Source organism: Hippopotamus amphibius, chromosome 15, assembly GCF_030028045.1.
Source record: "Hippopotamus amphibius kiboko isolate mHipAmp2 chromosome 15, mHipAmp2.hap2, whole genome shotgun sequence".
Lineage (NCBI taxonomy): Eukaryota > Metazoa > Chordata > Mammalia > Artiodactyla > Hippopotamidae > Hippopotamus > Hippopotamus amphibius.
In genome coordinates this window covers 54,456,564-54,462,563 of record NC_080200.1, presented here as the reverse complement: position 1 = coordinate 54,462,563, position 6,000 = coordinate 54,456,564, and positions in this window count along the sequence as shown.

Sequence of the window (6,000 nt, the reverse complement as noted above, 5' to 3'; positions counted from 1 at the left end):
ATAAAGATCAAGGGATCCATCCAAGAAGAGGAGATAACAATTATAAATATATATGCAGGAATATAGGAGTACCTCAATACGTAAGGCAAATGCTAACAATTATAAAAGAGGAAAATGGACAGTAACACAGTAATAGTGGGGGACTTTAACACCCCACTTACACCAATGGACAGATCATCCAGACAGAAAATTAATAAGGAAACAAGAGCTTTAAGTGACACAATAAACCAGCTAGATTTAATAGATATCTCTAAGACATTACATCCAAAAACAGCAGATTACACTTTCTTCTCAAGTAAATGCTGGAGAGGGTGTGGAGAAAAGAGAACTCTCTTGCACTGTTGATGGGACTGTGAACTGAAACAGCCACTATGGAGAACTGTATAGAGTTATCATATGACTAAAAATAGAGTTATCATATGACCCAGCAATCCCACTACTGGGCATATACCCAGAGAACACCATCATTCAAAAAGACACATGCACTCCAATGTTCATTGCAGCACTATTTACAATAGCCAGGACATGGAAGCAACCTAAATGTCCATCAACAGATGAATGGATACAGAAGATGTGGTACATATATACAATGGAATATTACTGAGCCATAAAAAGCAAAGAAACTGGGACATTTGTAGAGACATGGATGGACCTAGAGACTGTCCTACAGAGTGAAGTGAGTCAGAAAGAGAAAAACAAATATCATATATTAACACATATATGTGGAATATAGAAAAATGGTACAAATCAACTGGTTTGCAAGGCAGAAACAGAGACACAGATGTAGAGAACAAACATATGGACACGAAGTGGAGAAAGTGGCAGGGGGCATTGGGGCGGAATGAATTGGGAGATTGGGATTGCCATATATACATTACTTATAAGAAAAAAATATCAAATTGTACACTTTAAATATACGCAGTTTATTGTATGTCAACTGTATCCCAATAATAGTTCTTAAAGAAAAAAAAAGTTATATAAGTAGAACTTAAATGATTTGTTTATTTGATTAGACAGCTGTGGAAGAAGAGATCCAAGAAAAAAAATTATTATATGTTAGTAAACTATTGACTAAATGAAAGAAAAATTGCAATCTAAAGAAAATTAAAAAATAACAGATCATAAACACATCATTCAGTAAGTAGATATGTGTTTATTGTTTTTATTGGGTCTGCTTTCCCATCTTTTAATTTTCAACTTTTAGTTATTTTGTTCTAGGGCTGTCAAATGTTTTCACTTTTTTCCTTCTTGGCAGTAATCCCTTTTATATCACTTCATGTATATAGATAGGCACATATGATATTTGAATATATAACATTCATGGATGTTACATATTCAAATATCACACATGCTGTTTTTAAAACATTGTTAGTGTCCACATTTTTATGGATTAACTCCCCATTTCTATGGTCAACATTAAAGACCTTGTGTATACCTTTGATTCCTTTATAGATATTCTCAACAACACTAAAAGGACATAATATAATTATTTCACAAAGTACTATAATTATTTAATAGATAAGCAGACTGAGAAGCAGAGAAGTTAAGTAAATTTTCCAAGGACAAACAGATAGCGAGTATTGTATTCCAGAATCTACACTCTAAAAAAAAAAGCACAATATGCTGTATCTCATTTTCAATATAAGCCAGTAGATTTATTTCTTGAAATTCGATTCCTCAGAGTGAGATAAATGATTATAATGTTTGGTGGATTTATAATTTAATGAAAGAGTGCTAGATGGCTTTCCAAAATTACTTTATTGTTTTATATTTTTTCCTCTTTTTCCCATATTGCTGAAAGAAGTCAGTTTGTTTGTTTTCATTTTTTGCCATTCTGTTATGTAAGAAGGTATATCTCTTCATTTCATTAATTTGTTTCTCAGATTTAGGAATATGGGCAACTTTCTCAGGGTCATGATGTTTGATTGATGTTACTCTGAGTATCCTGTTCAATCACCTATTTTTTATTCGGTTTACATATCTTATTAAAATTCATCTTCATACACCTCATAAATATATTTTCAATTCATTTTCCTTTTATTAGCTTTAGCTATCTCCTGGTGTACATTAAATGTGTACTCAAAAATTTATTTTGTCTTTTACAGCTCTAGATTTGGTATGTTAATTAAGCATGTCATGTCCACAACTCAAATTTGGAAAGGAATATTACTAATAATTTTGAAAGTCTCTGTTTGCCACTATCTGATTGCATTCACCCACATTCATTAATAACCACTCCTTGGAATTCTCTACGAATCAGGCTTTTAATTTTTTTCTTTACTTTTACCAAATATGTATCTATTTGTAAGCTTTATATTGCTTAATTTTGAACATTGCGAAAATTCATATGAACTGCTATTTTCTAATTAAAATTTTTTTTGTGTTCTTACTCTCAGTATTTTGTGAATATCCACAAATTTATTGGTCTATTTAAATGATGAGAGACAATGTTTTTGGTTCAAGTGCTTTGATCTTATAAACAAAGTTTTTTTATGTCCATTCTAAAATCTAGCATCTGTGTGCAATGTGCATCTTCAGTTTTGCTAGATAAGGCCAAATTGTTAACTAAAATTATTGCTTTTCCCCTTCTGTGAAACTCCTGTTCATATTTTTATCCAGCTCACAAATTTACTCTTTAGCTTTGTGTGTGTGTTTTAAACTAGGCTGTCCCACAATTTTTTTTATTTTAAAAATTATATAAAGTTCCCATACATCTAATTCTATGTATGTATATTGATTTATTTTGATATTTTTCAAGATAATTATGTTTACTTTAAATTCTTGTTTCCATTTCTTTTGCTATCTCTCCTTCGGCATTACACTATCTCTGGATTTAGTTTGAAACAGCTTTTTTGGCATTGGTTTTACTAAACTTTTTATTATTAATTGAATGTTCCTATTTTTATTTGCCAACAGCTCCTAGACTCTCTGTGGTGGTCGGATTTGACTGGGGCTGTCTTTCCCTGTTGATTTTTTCAGGAGGAAGATAAATAACTCACCTTCTGTTTGTCTTCCTCATCACTCAGAAAGAAAATTCCCATCACTCCAATCCCAGAATTCATAATTCACAGATCTCTTTCTTTCTTTCTTTCTTTTCTAGTATTTTTGCTACCCATTCTTTAAAATTTAAGTCAGATCTCAATTTCTTCATGAAGGTTTTCCTGATTATGCCAACTAGTATAAACCTCTCCCACCAAAGGGATTCAAAGTGCATAATCTCTCCCAGCTTTTATAACATACTACCTTTTATTCCTATGAATATTTCTACTCTCAATGTCTTATTTTCCCATTTATTAAATGTTCCTCCAACACTTAAAATTGTATCTCAAAAGTTTTCATTTTCAGACATTTTGGTGTTGATGGTGGTGGTAGTGATATAGTATGTAAGCAATATATCTCCACTTTGCCCTCTGTAAAATTTTGCATCACCTCCAGGTACAGAAAAGACAACATCTGTAGCTTCACATTGATCAAATTTCAACTCATGTTTTACTGATTTGATATGTTGCACCTTATAAATAATGAAAAATAATATACGATTTAGGTCAAGTCCATTGAACTCGTGTTAAAAGAGAAACTGGAGCATATTAAAAATTGTAAGAGTTTATTTGGCAAAAATCCAGCAGTATTCATTCTAGCAGATAGAAAAGAACTCAGAGGGGTTGTATGAAGTGAGAGTTTTATAAACAGAAGAGAACAGGAATAAGGAAGTTATACTAGGCGAAAGGTGGGGGGTGGGTTATGTCAAGGTTACTTTCTTTTCGAGGCTAGCATGGGTCTAATAGGCAGATTAGTGGTATCAGGCAGATTAGTGCTACTTAACTAGTGCTAACCAGGTGATTCCTGCTTAAGTGGTTTAAGATTTCAGTTCTGAAAGAGCTGAAACTGTATTTAAGTCAAGTCTCAATTTGCTGATGTGGGGGTTAGCATAAGCTACATCATTTGGGGCCTGTTGTCTTGTTTTTTACATTAGAAAAGTTATATTTTTGGAGTACAGTTGCTGCAAGTACTTTCATAGTCTTTCTCACTTCATTTTATTAAATATTTCATTTCTTCCTAACTATAAATTGAGATCAATTACCAAGGTGAAAACATTATGAACTCTAATTCCCAATGTAGGAAATTTAGGGAAGACATTATGAAGAATAAAATGTATCTAAAATTTAAAGGTAACTCAAAATACGTGACTGAAAATGTGCTTCTCTAATTTTTTTTTTTTCCTTTTTCAATTTTAGGATTGTTCTGTGCCATTAGAAAACTATGATTTTTTTTGAAGTAACTTTCAAATGATGATGAATTTGCTTCTTAATCTGCACAATGGTTTAATCCAATTTACCATTTACTGAGTTCATTTTTAACTCAATATAAAATTCCTTAAATGTCAGCATATGATTAAGTAATAATTTAAGTGAGAAGTGATTGCCAAGTAACTTTTAGTTATTGGGAGAGATTTCTTTTTTCAAATTAATGTCCTGAAAGTAAGGCTTAGAAAGCAGAAGTATGGGTTTAAGGTCTTCAGGTATTTTATAGATCATGTTCTCTTAATCTGCTTTTGATTAAGTGAAAAACAAAATACAGTTTATAAATAAACATGTGAGCAATACATTGTAGGGGATCTAAGCATAAAATAAACTCATCTATAGATTACCAAAAAGGAACACATTAGAACAAATTAATAATAAACAGAAATCAGAAAAGCTTGACCTCCTAGTTATCCACATCATTAAGAATATTTCAAATAAAACAGCTGTGTTCTACCTTCCTGAGTATATGGTTGACTGACTTTTTTTTTTAATATATCTGTGTAGATATGTTTTTTGATTATAAACAACCTGAATTTTGGAAGAAGTAATAACCTGACTCCATCAGAGCCTCACCTTATTGCACTCATTTCCTTTTGCTTGGCCTTGAGATGAGGGACTTAGAATTGGGTAAGAAATATTTTCATTTTCTTATATTATAGTTTCTCTTATCTTCAATGTCAGGCACTGGTGTAATTTTTTAAGGTGTCATATTTGTCTGCTGGAGATGCTAGATAACATAAGTAAGTGCTCCATTTACAACTGAGTACCTAGTTTCTCTGTCTTGCAGACTTCAGACACTGTAAAATCACATATTTCTCCACCATTATAACAGGTGAAATTCTCTCCAGACCTGCTTTTGGCTTTCCTTACAGAATTTTCACTCATTTCTGAATATCTCCTGGAAAGACCTCTGTCGGTCTGTTATTTATACCTTTTTACATGTTAAAAAATATTCTTTTTATCATTATGAGAGGAATTGCATCTTCAGACTAATTGAAAATGGTGCTCCCTCTGGCATGGCCCATACAATAGAATTTAGGCCTAATTAATTCACCACCTTGACCAGACAATAAGGTGCACTGAACCACATGGACAAGCGGCCTAGTCTTCTAAGTATTATTAATATTGTACTGTAGCTTTGAGAAAAATTCTTGCTTTAGCTTGATTTTAAATTGTCTACTCTTTGTCTGGGAAGTGCTAGAATAAGGTCGATAAGTGATTGACAATCTCCTTAATGGCTTAGGAACTTGAATAGTGAGGCCTGCCCTTCCCAATCACATGCTTACAGGCAAAAAAAAGAAAAAAAAGAAAAAGAAAAAGAAAGAAAGAAAGAAAGAAAACAAAAAGAAAGACAGAAAGAAAGAGAAAAACACACTTTGACATATTGATTTTGGGGGAATACTATGGCTTTTGATTTAAGGAAGATAAATTTTATTGTTTCTACCACTGCTTACCAGACAGCTGTCAAGCTGCTCATGGCTTCCTTCTTCCATCTTTAATTCACTAGACACTTAAAGACCATAGCACAGAATACCTTACATTTTCCCCTCTTGACCCACTTCAGCTCACCTCACTCCCTCACCCTTCTCCATTTTGCTCTCTGCCTGGGGAGTCTGACCTGTATGCACTGTGTTGTCTTCTAGTTTCTGATTGTGTTTGGCCGAAGGGTAAACAAAGCAGGGAATGAAGCCAGCCT